This window comes from Eschrichtius robustus, chromosome 2 (genome assembly GCF_028021215.1).
Source record: "Eschrichtius robustus isolate mEscRob2 chromosome 2, mEscRob2.pri, whole genome shotgun sequence".
NCBI classification, from domain to species: domain Eukaryota; kingdom Metazoa; phylum Chordata; class Mammalia; order Artiodactyla; family Eschrichtiidae; genus Eschrichtius; species Eschrichtius robustus.
In genome coordinates this window covers 34,581,473-34,598,683 of record NC_090825.1, presented here as the reverse complement: position 1 = coordinate 34,598,683, position 17,211 = coordinate 34,581,473, and the positions used below count along the sequence as shown (strand labels likewise).

The following is a 17,211-nucleotide window of genomic DNA, read 5'->3' as shown; positions in this document are numbered from 1 at the left end:
GGCATGTGGGATCTTCCCGGACCAGGGATTGAACCTGTGTCCCCTGCATTGGCAGGCAGATTCTTAACCACTGCGTCACCAGGGAAGTCCCGTGCCTAATTTTTTTTTTTTTTTTAAAAAACGAACAACTTTATTTACAGTTGAAAACTCAAACACAAAATCTTGGCTTCTGAATCTGTGAGGTCTCTTGATCAAATGGGGCAGCAGCAGGCAGGGAAGCAAACACAGGGGCCAATCCAGATTATCTTACTCAAGAGTATCACCCCGAGCAAGGGAAGGCCTGATTCAGTCTTCCTCTGGACTACATCTCTCCACACTGCGAGATCACCACAGGCAGCTTGGGCTTATTGTTGGGGCCTGTGGGAACATTCTCAATCTTTCTCATCACCAGAAGTCCATCAGTGAGTTTTCCAAACACCACGTGCTTCCCATTAGCCAATCACACTTAGAGCAGGTGATGAAAAACTGACATCCATTTGTACTGGGACCACTGTTTGCCACGGAAAGCAGGCCTGGAGCTGAGTGTCTAAGCTTAAAGTTTTCATCTGGAAACAGCCCCCGGTAGATACTAGTGACTCCAGTACCATCTCCATTAACAAAATCTCCACCCTGAATCATGAAATCTTTTATGACCCTGTGGAAGCTGCTCCCTTTGTATCCTGTTGGAACCCCATCTTTTCTGAATTGTCCAGTGCAGAACTGCCTAAAATTCTCAGCCGTCTTAGGCGCAACATCTGCAAAGAGCTCCATCTTCATGCGGCCAACTTCCCTTGTGTTCTACCCAGTCCTTCCACAAGCCAGTGCCTAATTTTTTTAAAAAAATATTTATTTATTTATTTTGGCTGCGCTGGGTCTTAGTTGTGGCGTGTGGTATCTTTTAGTTGCGGCCTGCGGACTGTTGGTTGTGGCATGCATGCAGGATCTAGTTCCCCGACCAGGGATCAAACCCGGGCCCCCTGCATTGGGAGTGTGGAGTCTTACCCACTGGACCACCAGAGGAGTCCCTATCGTGCCTAATTTAAAAGTTAAATTTTATCATAGGTTTGTATGTATAGGAAAAAACAGTATATATAGGGTTCGGTGCTATCCACAGTTTCAGGCATCCACTGGGGGTCTTGGAACGTATCCCGTGTGGATACGGAGGCACTCCTGTAATGATTTTCTCTTCTGTTCGTCATTCCGTGAAGAAACCAAGACCACGCGTGTCCAGGAGTATAGGTTGCCTTCTCTCCGATTTGGCTTCTGAAATTTAATGTTAATTTCTGTCACTGAATAACTAAGCCCACATTCAATTTCTTTGAAGAGAATTTTAAATCCAAATCCCATGGGAGAGAAGTTAAACAGGAATCTGAAGAACTTAGTATCTCTTCTGTGCTTGCTGTGAAAAGGAGCTGGGTTATTAATTTAAAGAAGCTATTTTAGTTTCCTTAATAATTACAGGAAAGGATACAAGTTCTGCCTTGTATTCTGAAAAAGTTCTTTTCAGTTTAGAGTTTCTTTTTAAATTTTGGAAAAGGTTTGTTGGCACAGACAAAACTCAGGGAAGAAAAATTCATTATTACGAAACTCAGACAAATACAGGTTACCTACAAAAAGCTACAGGATTAAGGCTGTTGAGTTTGAAAGTTTTGGTATAATTTAAATTTCTCTCAGTTTGAGGAATTTACGAAGCTCATTCATTTTGAGAATTGGCATCTCAGAAGTGGAGTTAGACCCTTAGAAAGAAAGGAAGTATTAAATGGTATTTTAAAGCCAGTTCTATAAACCAATTCCTGCTATAAAATGTAGTTTAGCTGCTGTTTTATTTATAGATATTTTTCCCCAATGCTTTTGGCATTATGTTTGCATCCAAAAAGTTTTCACTTACTTTTCCTTTTTGTTGGTTCATATTTTTAAATGTACAAAGTAGCATTTTATGTGTGGATTAATGAGGACTAGATTTTATAAGGAGAGAGCAAAATAGAATGGAAAACTTTTCTCCATAAAATTCATTCCCAGGAAATAGGAGGGGCAGTAAAATGGTCCAAATAGAATAGATACAGCTAGGGTATGCCTACACAAAGTGGAGTAGACTCCATAATTGAAATGTTTTCAACTGTGGCAATAGCAGATAAAAGAGATACAGCCTAATGATGATAAAAGCAACAAAAACAACAGCAGCAGCAGCAAGTACTATTTATACCGTGAACTTATGTGCAAAGCACATAAGGTCATCTGTTATAATAACCCAGTGTGGTAGGTTTTATTATCCTTATTCTCTAGAGGAAGGAAATGAGGATAAGGAGAGGCTTTATGATAAAGCTAATAAGGGAGAGTTAAGATCTAAAAACATTTCTTTCTGCCTCCAAAGCCATGTTCTTAAGTATAAGTGAAGAATGATAGGTGTATTTTAAGGTACATTTTGTTTTATACTTTGTAGTGTTAACATTTAAAATATAATTTATTACCTCCTTAAGGGCAGGGGCTTAGACCTTTAGCTAATTGAATTTTTCAGCCAAGCATAGCTCCAGCACAATGTTAATACTTCCATAAACACAAAATTAAAAATCATTCAGAAATGTTAACCTCTTAAAACTTATAAAATCGGATAATCTCCTGAAAGCTGTGAAATGAGAGCCTTCACGCTTGAGAAGGTAGAATGGTTTCCCCCCAGTTAAAAATGATGTAGATGATATTATACAGTAGTTTGAAACCAAGATAGAAATTTCAGGATTCTGTATAATAAATACTGCTAATGATTATCTACTTAAAAAATAGGAACTTCCAGTTTCTGTTCTGGCATCTAAGGAGCTTAGTAGTCACCATTGCTGTTCTCACAATAAGAAAGTGAACAAACTGAAAATCAACAGACAACAATTTGTTCACAATAATAATAGTATTAATGTATTTCATAATTATAGCTTATGGATGAATGAAATGAATGATAGCAATGTTTTAAGGGACAGGAGGGAGAGATAAGAGTACTCTGTCATAGGGTACTTGCACTACCCGTGAGGTGGTATAGTGTTATCTGAAAGAAACCTTGGATTAGTTGTAAATGTATATTGCCAACTCAAGCATAACCACTAAAAAGGGTAAAAAGAGGGGTATACAGTCAGCTGTATCCATGTGTTTCACATCAACACATTCAACCTGAATTTGCTGATGTGAAACTCATGGATGCAGAGGGCTGGTTGTAATGAACATTCTAGGAGAGGAGAAAAAATGGAATCATATAAAAAGCTTAGTTAAAACCAGAGAAGGAGGGACTTCCCTGGTGGTCCAGCAGTTAAGACTCCATGCTCCCAATTCCGGGGGTCCTGGTTTGATCCCTGGTCAGGGAACTAGATCTCTCATGCCACAACTAAGAGCCTGTTATGCCACAAGATCCCGCATGCTGCAATTAAAAAAATAAAAAGATCCCGCATGCTGCAACTGAAGATCCCGCACGCGTCAGTGAAGATCCTGCGTGCCACAACTAAGACCTGGCGCAGCCAAATAAATAAATAAATATTAACAACAAAAAAAAAACAGAAGGCAGAAAAAGATAAGACAAAAAGAAACAACAAGGACAACAAATAGAAAATGTTAACAACTATGGTAGATGTTAATCCAACTATATCAATAGTCACTTTAAATATTAATGGTCTAAGATACACCAGTTAAAAGAGACTCTCAGACGGGATTAAATGAGACCCAGCTATATGTTGTCTATAAGAAACCTGCTTTTATATATATTTTTTGCAGCTTTATAGATATATATGATTGACATATAGCATTGTATAAGTTTAAGGTGTACAACATGTTGACTTGATACACTTACATATTATGAAATGATTACCACTATAGTGTTAGCTAACATCTCCAGCCCCTCACATAATTACCATTTCCTTTTTGTGGTGAGAACATTTAAGATCTGCTATCATAGCAAAACTGACTTCAGAGCAAGGAAAATACCAGAGATAAAGACATTCCATGATGATAAAAGGACCAATTCTTGACAAAGACATAGGAATCCTTAAAGTGCGTGCAGTGATTCTTTTTTTTTCACACTCATTATGACCTTCTGAGATGATACCAGCACCAGCTGCCCCATGCCATCTTCACAGCAGTTTGGGTCCCAGCTCTGTGCAGCCCCTTTCCTACGCATCGGTTCAACCACTTTCTTTTGCTGCTCTTGCAGTTACTATATCTGTGTCACCTCAGTGCTTCTTTTTTGCCTTTTTAGTTCTCTAATTCCTTATTTAAATTTCCTTTATTAAAATAACTGACAAAAAATAACTCAAAATGGACCATAGACTTAAATGTGAAATGTAAAACTATAAAACTTCTAAAAGATAAGAGAAAATCCAGGTGAACTTGGTTGGGTTTGGCAATGCCTTTTTGAATACAACACCAAAAGCACAATCCATGGTCAAGACATCTGTACAGACACCTCACCAAAGACAATACACAGATGGCAAATAAGCAGATGAAAAAATGATCAACATCATATGCCTTTAGAGAATTTCAAATTAAAACAATTCGATAGCAATACACACCTATTAGAATGACTAAAATCCAAAACACTGACATCACCAAATGCTGGTGAGAATGTGGAGCAACAAGAACTCTCATTCATTTTTGGTGGAAATGTAAAGTGGTACAGCTGCTTTCGAAGACAGTTTGGCACTTTCCAATAAAACTAAACATACTATTACCACATAATCCAGCAGTTGCACTCTTTGGTATTAACCAGCTCTCCTGGTTGGAACACTTGGAAGATTAATAAATTGCCTGTTTTTGTTTTCATATAGAATATACAGTGGACTTGTTCACACTCTGAATTTGAGCCATTGTTGAATTTGATATTTGATTTCTTGTATTTGTCCAAATATCCAAGAACTATTAGTCCTGTGTTCTGACTTTCACAAGGGAATAAAAGTTTCCTTCTTTCAAGAAGTTACTGCATGTGTGACCATGTATAGATAAAAACAATATTTCACTTAAATGTGGAAAACGGACAATTAGCTAGAAAGCCATTCTAACTGCACACTGGGTCAAGTTCATAGCTTATGAAATCTACAAATTACCACCTTCAGAGTTGCTTGGGAAGATAGTTAAAAACATGACTGTTAAGTTCACAAATGATAAGGATTGCTATGTGAGACAGTGATTATCTTAGATGATCCCACAAAATAGTTGCTGAGATAGAACTAACCTGAAATTAGAAGTTGTATATAGAGCAATGGGTGCTAAATTTAATGATAAAGATAGTAATTGCTGTGGGATCTAGATGGTTGTTTGCATGGTTTGTGGCTCTAACCTCAAAGACGCCCTTTCTGTTTCTTAGCCTTGTTTCTGTAGATATTTATATATGGTGGATTGTAAATGAAGGATAAGACTTCAGGTATTGTACGCTCTGTCTTGGCTCACAGGTCTAAGGACATTTGAGTGGGGATGGGCCAAAATGGGGTGTGGAGGCACATCTTCCATAGAACCAAGGTCCTTGAGGGAAGAAATGGAATGGATGTCCCTTGGTTTGATTTCCTTACTTCCTGTTTGTTACCTATATGTTTGCTTTTATAAAATTAGAATCATATTTTATATTCTTTTTTCATTATGTAAAACATTAAGAATGTTTTTGGAGGTCACTAAATATTCCCCAAAAGAGGATATTTTAGTAGTTATACTCAAATTTATATTAACAACTCTATTGTTGTACTTTTATGTTGTTTTTCCCTCGCTCACTATTATTAATAATGCTATAGTGAATATCCTTGTTTCAGTGCATGTATGATGATTTGATGAAATTCCTAGAAGTGGATTTTTGGGGTGTGTACCTCAACATTTTATCAGCTTTTGGTAAATATTGCTGAATTGTTCTCTAGGAAGGTAATTTCCATTATAACCCCATAATGATATTTAAAAGTATCATTTTCAGCCATTCTTGACAATATGGATATTATACTTAATTTTTTTTTTGGATAATCTGCTAGGTGAAAAAAGCTGTCCTGTGGTTTTGATTTGCATACCTTTGATGACAAGGGAGTTGAATATTTATTGGTTGTTTGTATTTTTTGTGATTTTATGTGTTGTTATAAGTATTACTATCATTATTTGAATGGGAATGTCTAGTATTTCATTTCCAGGTGTTCTTAGGTGATGAGTTATATAAGAGTGAGAAAGAGAATGTGAAGGATTGTGGTTGACACGTGAGCTCTGGAGTTAGGCTTTTTGGATTTGAACCCAGCTTCCTGAGTGATCCCCCAGCTGCTGGTCCCCAGGCAAGAACTTGATTGGCTATAGCTAGTAGAATATATAAGGAGGAGCATCTTTTTTTTTTTTTTAATTAATTAATTTATTTTTGGCTGTGCTGGGTCTTCGTTTCTGCACCAGGGCTTTCTCTAGTTGCGGCGAGCGGGGGCCACTCTTCATCGCGGTGCGCGGACCTCTCACTGTCGCGGCCTCTCTTGTTGCGGAGCACAGGCTCCAGACGCGCAGGCTCAGTAGCTGTGGCACACGGGCTTAGTTGCTCCGCGGCATGTGGAATCTTCCCAGACCAGGGCTCGAACCCGTGTCCCCCGCATTGGCAGGCAGATTCTCAACCACTGCGCCACCAGGAAGCCCCAAGGGGGAGCATCTTAACTCTGAGTTACGGGAGTAAAGATGGATAGGGCTCTCAGAAAGAAAGTAACCGTGGCTGGCAGCTTACCCCCGGAGCCCCTTCCTAAAATAAGGTGTGAGTCAAGTTCTCTGTTGATTCACTGCTTTGAGACAGCTCTCTGAAACTTACAGTCATGATTTCCCACAAAATCACCTCATTGCAAATGAGGACATAGATCCTGTTGAAAAAAGAGAAGGGAAGAAAGGGTAAGAGGGTATTTCTAACATAATCTAATGGTTTTGGAATCTTTACCTGTGATATTCTCTCTCAAAAGGTTATTGAATATAAAAAAAAAAAAAAAAGGTTATTGAATAATAAGGCACAGTATGCCTGACATAAATTGAGGAGATGCACTCTTATGAATTGTCTTATTGGAAAAAAGGCCAAAAATTCCATTTATTAATTTCGCCTTCACCTTTATTTTAACTAACAATTTTTGACCTACTTATCAATTTATTCCATGTTGGTCTTAAGAATATAGCTTGTGATTTTAAAGTCACTCCTATTAAAATAGTAGTGGCTTTCCTCACTCCTTCCAGAGACCTTGTCAAAAAATGTTATTTTTTCCACCTCAAATATAGATTTAGCCTACAAATACTGAAGTGATAATTAGGGCTTATGCAAGATTGTTTCATTTGAAAAATTAGCTGCTTTTTTTTTTTTTAAAGATTTACTTTCCACATCTTTCTAGTTTGAGAGTATAGCTAAAAAAAGAAGGTATTTTAAAGTCATGGCTTACATAAATGATTTAAGTAAGAAATGTGTGAGAGGAAAAATGAAAAACATTACTCATTGACCCCTTTTGTGTTACTGGTTTTATCTCTTTTAAATGCATTTTTGCGTGCATCATTATTGTAGCTTGAGCATGTAGCATATGTCAGCCTCCTAAAATTAGAATATATTCAAATTTCTCAGTGGCCTTTTATCAGGCTCCTAGAAAAGCCAGGTGCACAACCAAAAATTAGTAAAAGTGAGAGAATGTAATTGCCAAGGTGTTGAAAATTTCTTTCTGGTGAGAAGCCACCGTAATCAAAAGAAACTGCCCTAGCAACATCAGTTAAGGTGGACTCTCATGTGAGATTTTTGAAGTATGAAGGAAATCACATTTCTTTTTTGTTTAGGTTAGATGTTGCCATTTCTGATAGCTCTTCCAAAATTAGGTTCCTCATTCCATAAAGTAAACATTTCACACTTCTTTCTGCCATTCCTCTTCCTATGTACACGAAGTTCTTTCACAGGTACCATCTTTCCACATGCCTCCATAGAACACATCCTTCCCTGACTCCAGGCCTTTGCCCTGGCCATTCTGGCTGCCTGGAATGCCCTCCCCGTCCTTCTTTCTGTGGCTCATTTACTGCCTTCTCACCTAAGCTTTTCCTCTGTTGTAGCATTTATTACTTTGTTATACTGTGGTTAGCTGTTCGCCTGTCTCCTCCAGTAGGACTGAGCAAGAACCTCGTGGGACCTTGTCCTATTCATCTCTGTATCCCCAGTACAGGCACACGATGCCTGGCACATAATAGGTGCTCATTGAATGATGTTTGAGTCACTTAGCCAGGTTAAAATATAAGCGTCACTTTGCAGGCTTAGAAATGTTCTGCCCATTCTAGTTGATTGCCATTATCCTGCTGTAGTCTATAAGAAAGTAAAAAATGGCTTATGCTCAGTGGTTTTTCCTGACGGCTTTATAGTTGAGGTCTTTTTTGGGCCTTGCTTTGAGAGGCTTGATAATCTGCCATCAGGTGTTCTGTAATTCCCTTCCTTATTACAGTGACTAGGTTTCTCTGATTTCTCTGGGATCACTATCTCATGGTGTGCCTTTTAATGCTGGCTGGAATAGATAGTGTGTCTGATTCAATAGGCTTTTATTGCTCAGCTAAAGGAGAACAAGGCATATCGTAGTTAACTAGATTTGCAAAAGATGATAAATTAGTGGCAAATAAACTGGCCTTGTAAATGCAACAGGCTGGTTAGTCAGGAGAGAATTGGCATAGCATATACACAAGTGCAGAGGAGTACTGAAGGTATAATAAGTGGCATGGAATTAAAATCATGTGTTGCATTTAACAAAGTACACCCAGTAAAAGGGGATTGATCTAGGGCTCAATAATCTAGAATATAATTAGAAAGATACTGTAGGTTAATGTGTGTACTTTGAGGTCTTTGTTGTGGAACATCCAGCAACTGATGTAGACTTACAACATGTAAGGGCTAGAAAGAATATTAGACGTCACTTAAAGTTCAACTTTCACATTTTAGAGATGAAATGGCCTTAAGTGGTTCGCATAAGAACACAGTACAAGAAGATATTAGACCTAAAACCCAGAATCTACATCTTTTGACCCCAAATGCAGTTCTCTATATCATACTCTGTTATCTCATTTTTTCAGGATAGCAGAAGTCAGTGAAATACATGGCATTAGAATCATGTGGACAAAAATCCTTCTCTTACAAACTACTGACATAGTAAATTACTCTCTTCTATCAATCACAGCCACTTCTCTTTAATGGAAGAAGGGAAATTCTGTCTAAAAGATAAACATGCTTTTTTTTTTTTAACATCTTTATTGGAGTATAATTGCTTTACAATGCTGTGTTAGTTTCTGCTTTATAACAAAGTGAATCAGCTATACATATACATATATCCCCATATCTCCTCCCTCTGCGTTCCCCTCCCACCCTCCCTATCCTACCGCTCTAGGTGGTCACAAAGCACCAAGCTGATCTCCCTGTGCTATGTGGTTGCTTCCCGTTAGCTATCTATTTTACATTTGGTAGTGTATATATGTCCATGCCACTCTCTCACTTCATCCCAGCTTACCCTTCCCCCTCCCCGTATCCTCAAGTCCATTCTCTACGTCTGCGTCTTTATTCCTGTCCTGCCTCTAGGTTCTTCAGAACCGTTTTTTTTAGATTCCATATATATGTGTTAGCATACGGTATTTGTTTTTCTCTTTCTGACTTACTTCACTCTGTATGACACATTCTAGGGCCATCCACCTCACTGCAAATAACTCAATTTCATTTCTTTTTATGGCTGGGTAATATTCCATTGTATATATGTGCCACATCTTTATCCATTCATCTGTCGATGGACACTTAGGTTGCTTCCATGTCCTGGCTATTGTAAATAGAGCTGCAATGAATATTGTGGTACATGACTCTTTCTGAATTATGGTTTTCTCAGGGTATATGCCCAGTAGTGGGATTGCTGGGTCATATGGTAGTTCTATTTTTATTTTTTTAAGGGACCTCCATACTGTTCTCCATAGTGGCTGTATCAATTTACATTCCCACCAGCAGTGCAAGAGGGTTCCCTTTTCCCCACACCCTCTCCAGCATTTATTATTTGTAAACTTTTTGATGATGGCCATTCTGACTGGTGTGAGGTGATACCTCATTGTAGTTTTGATTTGCATTTCTCTAACGATTAGTGGTGTTGAGCATCCTTTCACGTGTTTGTTGGCAATCTGTATATCTTCTTTGGAGAAATGTCTACTTAGGTCTTCTGCCCAGTTTTGGATCGGGTTGTTTGTTTTTTTGATATTGAGCTGCATAGCATGTTAGCTCAGTTGGTTAGAGCGTGGTCCTAATAGTGCCAAGGTCACGGATTCGATCCCCAGCATGCTTCTTTTAATTGTCATTCTTAACTTTTCGAATATGGCGTTGAGTTTTGGGGATGAGCTATGTACGCTCAGAAGACATTTTAGATTCGAGACCTCGATCAGCTTTATTCACTGTAGGTTTCAGGGATTGCTGTGAATGATAACTTCAGAGTTAGGACTGGTTTCCTAGTGATGACTAGAGGCTGAAATTCAACTTGTTGGAAAAAACTGAAAACTGAAGCCAAATCAGGCCTCTGTACCTGACACCAAATTAACTTTTGGAGACAGAGTTTTGAGTAAAGTAGAAATGAATAGCTTTATTGCTTTGCCAGGCAAAGGGGGCCACAGCAGGCTAATGTCCTCAAACCGTGTGTCCCCAGCTGGGGAGGTAGTGAGAAGTTGTGTAGTAATGGTTCAAAGAGGGCATGATCAGCTTGTGGACATTCTTCTGATTGGTTGGTGGTGAGGTAAGTGGGATTCAGCATTATCAACCTTCTGGTTCCAACTGGTCTGGGGTCTACAAGCTTGTGGGCAGCATATCGTTAATTTCTCCCCTCTAGTGGGGGTTTTAGTATCTGCAAAACAGCTCAAAAATATTGTTATGGATATCCCTTGATGGGGAACCGGGACCTTGCCCCAAGGCTGCATTATTGTCTCTCTTGACTGTTCCTCCCTTGTCTCTGCATCCCCTTCCTTCCCTAATTATCAACTGTTTGAACCTGCCTTTTGGAACGCAGGGAAGGTCCTGGAGGCTGAAACCTATTTCCTGTAATCAAGAAATGGGGAACACTGAAAGACTTTTGCGCCCAGGAGCCCCACAGGTCCTGCTCGGTATCAAAACAAGTGATGCCAGCCGTAAAACTGATTGTGTGTCTCTGCCAGTTGTCCTAAGGGAAGAGTCATTTGATCTTAATGCTAAAATCACAGTTGAGAATGTGATGAATATGTTTGAATGTCTTTAGGACTGACTTAAAGGTCTAGTTTTAGAAATTGAGCTACAGAGAGAGGAAAGAAAGTATTTTGTTTTGAAGTTTATTTATTTTTGCATCTTATGACTACTTTATTACTCTAAATCAGGGAAAACAAACATGGCATTTTAATTTTCTTAATGAAATAAATAGGATTCAACTTTGCTTACTGCTTCCTAGAAATGAAAACATACTGAGAACATTTAGAAGATTAAATGACAAAGCTTTTATTCCAAGTGGCACAAGCTAAACGATTTTAAGTTTAGGAATTGAGCCATTCACAAACCGAATTCAGTCACAGCCCCTGTTGGGTTAAGCAGCGATTATCTGTGTTCTGGAAATGTTAGAGTTTAACCCAATTCTTCTTTGCAGTTTCTGTGGTAAGTACTGTGTTCTTGAATTATAAAAAGCTCCAAGGATGATTAACAGCCCCCAACTGAAGGAAACAGTCTTAAAAACGTAACCTTTTAAAGTTTTAGTTGACATCTCTAATAGGCAGTTTTTCTGTGGCTGTAAAACCCAACACAAACTTTTTTTCTCTCCTTTTTTCTCCATAACTCTCTTCATTGAAAAATGTTCCTAGTTAATTCTGTTAATTATATCATGTCTTGCTGTTTTTCTTGGAGTATGTGTTAATGGTGTAATTTTTTTCTTACTATTATAGATAAGGCTGGTGCTTTGAATGAATGCGTTAGAAGTATTTTAATTCCTTTGGGTAGATGTACTCATTTTAATTACTTCTTTGGATTTGCTACAGCCGTAATAAAATTTTCTTTTAGAAAAAGATAGGACAAATAAAATTGGATATTTATAATACTGCCTGCATGTTATTAAATCACATACTTAGTGAAGGTTGGCATTTTTTGGTTAAGTAAAAAGTGTGAAGGCAGAATGCCATCATGGACTAGACTGGATGTCGTATTAGTGTCAGTGGAGATGAAAGTAATACCATTAACTGCTTTTGAATTTGTTTAAAAACACTTCTTCCATTCTACATAAACTATTGGGATAGTCCATGAAGTGAGTAATACTTACTCTTTGAAAATCCATATGTCCTATTTTTCTGCTAGTCACAGTTTTAGTAAATTAGGTTATTTTAGGTAAAGCTTTTCTTCTAATGAGTTCAAACTGCTTCATCCATTTTCTTTCTCATCCCATGTTTTTAAATGAGACATTGTAGGGAGGAAGAACTGCTTTTGTTTTGTAATGAGGAACATGAGGTCGAAGGTGATTATCATCAACTCTGAGGTTGGACAAGTGGAGAAAGGAAGAGTCTTTTGTTGTTCTCGGGGTATCTCTGTCTCATTATAGTGTTTTTGCTGGTGGTTAACTAAACCCTTTTATTTCCTAGAAAAAATTACTAGGCCAGGTATTATTTTACAATATTAACTTTGATCTGTGCTTGATTTCGTTCACTTCATTGGCTCATTTTATTTTCCTAACCAGTAGAGACCATTTTCTATCTTCATTGTACCAACTATTCTTTCTGGCCTTGTGTCATTCTCCAATTTGATAAATGTACTGTTTAATTTTTATACATTTTGTTCCAGAGATGATGTAAAGTAGCTTATAAGACACAGAAAATATACAAGATAACATCAATTAAAAGTAGGGCTATACGAAGAAAGAAAAGCAATGGTGGGGCTTTAAAATGGAGCTAGGACTGGATGAAAAATTATACTGTAATGGCAAACACAAGATGTCAAATAAAAATTACTCATTTAGGGTCTTCCCTGGTGGCACAGTGGTTAAGAATCCACCTGCCAATGCAGGGGACATGGGTTCGAGCCCTGGTCCGGGAAGATCCCACATGCCATGGAGCAGCTAAGCCCATGCGCCACAACTACTGAAGCCTGCACACCTAGAGCCTGTGCTCCGCAACAAGAGAAGCCACCACAGTGAGAAGCCCACACACCGCAATGAAGAGTAGCTCCCCATCTCCACAACTAGAGAAAGCCCATGCGCAGCAACAAAGACCCAACACAGCCAAAAAGAAATAAATAAAATAAATAAATTTAAAAAAATTTACTCATTTATATAGTTGATAGTACATATAATTTTTTAATTTAATTTTTATTTTATATTGGAGTATAGTTGATTTACAATGTTGTGTTAGTTTCAGATGTATGGCAAAGTGATTCAGTTGTACATATACATATATCCATTCTTTTTCAGATTCTTTTCCCATGTAGGTAACTACAGAATACTGAGTAGAGTTCCCTATGCTATACAGTAGGTCCTTGTTGGTTATCTATTTTATATGTAGTAGTGTGTATATGATAATCCCAAACTCCTAATTTACTCCTCCCTCCCACCATAGTACATATAATTTAAAGGAAACTAATGATTAAGTGAAGTACAACTATTCTTGCTATTAAAACTAGACAGAATTTGATCTTAGGCACTGTTTTAATTGCAAGAAAGAACTCTTTATAACTGTGGTAAAAAGATACAGGTTTTCTCTAAGAGCATAATCTTCTTGGAGCATTAAAAGAGTGGTTGGGCTCCTAAATCATTGTTTTTTTACCCAAACTTTTGCTAAATACTTGGAGGTCATGAGCCTGAGATTGTCTTCTCTGACACAGATGGGAATATATCTGTTCAGAATTGCCTGTTGCACCCAGACCCTTGCCCCTTAACTATAATGAACTCAGGATGTGTTCCCTGTCTTCATTTAAGGCCTTGATAAAGACATTGAACAGGATAGGACCAAAGACATCAAAGCACTAGAACAGGGGTTCTTTTCTAATCTGGGGTCTCCCTGAGGCTGGAGGGTAGAAATGGGCAATGGTTATGGACAAATCCCCTGTCATCTTAAGAGGGACTTTATAGGTCAGGAAATATTTTTGTGTGAGCAGATATTGTAACTTTCATCAGATTCTTTTTTTTTTTTTTAGAGTATAAATCATTGTTATGCTTTTTTTTTTTTTAAAGTTTAATTTTATTTATTTATTTATTTATTTATGGCTGTGTTGGGTCTTTGTTTCTGTGAGAGGGCTTTCTCTAGTTGTGGCAAGTGGGGGCCACTCTTCATCGCAGTGTGCGGGCCTCTCACCATCGCGGCCTCTCTTGTTGCGGAGCACAGGCTCCAGACTCGCAGGCTCAGTAATTGTGGCTCACGGGCCTAGTCGCTCCATGGTATGTGGGATCTTCCCAAACCAGGGCTCAAACCCGTGTGCCCTGCATTGGCAGGCAGATTCTCAACCACTGTGCCACCAGGGAAGCCCCTCATCAGATTCTTAAAGAAGTACATGGTTCCCCCAAAGTTAAAAACCACAGCATCAGAGACTTCTAAGACTTTGTCAAGCCATCAGGTACTTCTGTGGTTCTTCTGTTATCTACCTATCTGTACATCAGAATGGGCTTCCTGTTTTCTTCACTGTTGTATCTAGTAGGTGCTTAATTAATATTTGTTGATTTAAAGTGAACGAAACCAAGTCACATTTTCCCAGTATGTCTATAAAACTCTAACTTGAGGGAGTTGGTCAGGTGCTTTGTGAAATCTTACCCTGTGCTTTTCTCTTGGCCCACCAATGAGCTAGCTAGATCTGCAAGTTAATGAAGTTCATTTGGCAGGGTTTGGTGTGGGGAAAGACTTGTATTGGTGTCTAGCAGTATTCTTTTCTCTGCTTATGACCTTATAGACCATTTGTTCAGTAATCCTTTTTTGGGGGGGGAGGGGGAGTGGCTGCAGCATGCGGCATGTGGGACCTTAGTTCCCCAACCAGGGATCAAACCCATGTCCCCTGCAGTGGAAGCGCAGAGTCTTAACCATTGGACTGCCAGGGAAGTACCAATAATCCATCTTAAGACACTGTTGTGAATCAAGCCCCAGTTTGAAAAGGAGTATATTTGTGTATTTGTCTCTCTCCATCTACTGACATCTGTACCATTTTTTACTTGACTGTAATTCTGTGGCCATATTTTCAGGCTCTTTAAGAATCCTGAGATATAATTTTTGTGGGTACAGCCTAGAATTAATTTGGAGAATCTAGGTATCTCTTCTTGGAATTCAGTTCTTCCTTAGCCGTATTATTTCTGCCCTTTTCTTCTCCCTGATGGTGAAGTCAGGAGTAAAGGGGAATTGAACTGCTGTGCTTTATTCTGTCCTCTCTCTCTAACAGTCATGATGACCATGTCTGAACTCCCCATCAGCAACAACAAAATCACCCCAGAAACCACTCTTTCATCACCTTTAGTATTTGGACAGGACTGATTTCATTACAATTTTGTACCCTTTGACCTACCTGTTAAAGTTTCACGTGACGTCCATTTGTCCTAGGTCATGTGTGTCTCTCTTTTGTATGAGCTCTTTTTTTTTAAATTGAAGTATAGTTGATTTACAATGTTGTGCTAATTTCTGCTGTACAGCAAAGTGACTCAGTTATACACATTTATACATTCTTTCTTTTTTTCTTTTTTTTTTTTTTAGTGAAGGAAATTACAGCGTTTATTTGCAGGGCACCAAGCAAGAAGAACAGGCAGCTAATGCTAAAAAGACCTGAACTCCCTGATGGCAAGGGTTTTTTTTTTTTTTCCTTCTGTGTGCTACATTTATTTATTTATTTATTTTTTTACCTTGCAATCAAAATGTGTTTACCGACCGGGCTTCTGTCTTTTTTTTTTTTTTCCCACACCCACACACACTGTATTTTATTTTTACAAGAGATAAATAGACTGACATCAAGCATTGTACATGGATGACCACAACAAAAGCAACAATGATTGCAATTACCAAACATGAAACACACTCATACTATGTCATAATATTGACATTCAGTCCAGTAATCCTCCACTGTAGCAGCTCCTTTACTTTGCAGTGAAAATTTGTATATTCTTTGCCTCTGAGTCCTTGTGGGATTTTTTTTTTTTAATTCAAACAGAAAGTCACAAAAATTATACTCATCCTCATCAGTTCACTCAGTCCCATGTAATTAATTTTTTTTTCATCTTGATCTTTTGTTAGCACTTTTATGAGTTCATCAGTTTTTCATTAGAGTTCTGAAAATGCTTATTCATTCAGTTCAGCAGTACAGTCAGTTACCAGAAACCTGTACTTGTCAGAGTCTTTTCCATGAATTTCTTGAAGATGAAACCCTTTTATAGGAACATATTTGCAAAAGCATCAGAGTACACCCAGAACTGTCTGTAAATGACAAAAGACTTAAAAATGACCACAGTTAAAGATTTGATGAAAGTTCATAATAATGCAGTTGACAAGAAAATTAGTTATTTCTGAGATATACATTTTAAAGTAATAACTAGGATTATGACTTATAACATTATACCAGAACATAATAAGATTTTTAGAAATTTCATGTAATGTCTGAAACATTTATATTAACATATTTCCATACAAATAACCCAATAAAAGTTTAGTATTAGTTGTTTTGTTTGTTATACATTCTTTTTTTATATTCTTTTCCATTATGGTTTATCCCAGGGGATTGGATATAGTTCCATGTGCTTTACAGTAGGACCTTGTTGTAATAGTTGTTTGCATCTGTGTACTAACCCCAAACTCCCAGTCCATCCCTCTCCCCCTCCCCCTCCCTTGGCAACCAGAAGTCTGTTCTCTATGTCTGTGAGTCTGTTTCCGTTTTGTAGATAGCCCTTTTAAAATATGAGGAAACACATGGCTATCCATGTTATTATATTCTTTCTTTATGTACCATTCTCTCTTCGTCAAGATGATCCATTTTCATACTGTCAGAATGGGGTGTTTTTTTTTTTTAATATTTTATTTATTTATTTATTTTGGCTGCATTGGGTCTTCGTTGCTGTGCATGGAGCTTTCTCTAGTTGTGGCGAGCGGGGGCTACTCTTTGTTGTGTTGCGCGGGCTTCTCATTGCAGTGGCTTCTCTTGTTGCGTGCAGAGCACAGGCTCCAGGTACGCGGGCTTCAGTAGTTGTGGCATGCGGGCTCAGTAGTTGTGGCTCGCGGGCTCTAGAGCGCAGTCTCAGTAGTTGTGGCGCACGGGCTTAGTTGCTCCGAGGCATGCGGGATCTTCCC

General features: G+C 38.2%; 1 protein-coding gene and 1 pseudogene across 1 annotated transcript in view; one reads left to right on the top strand and one right to left on the bottom strand.

Annotated features, from left to right (window-relative positions):
- Positions 1 to 17,211, top strand: part of OXCT1 (3-oxoacid CoA-transferase 1) — a 137,575-nt gene that overhangs the window by 42,172 nt on the left and 78,192 nt on the right. The gene's annotated exons all lie outside the window — the stretch shown is intronic.
- On the bottom strand, positions 205 to 763 carry LOC137756206 (peptidyl-prolyl cis-trans isomerase H pseudogene; annotated as a pseudogene).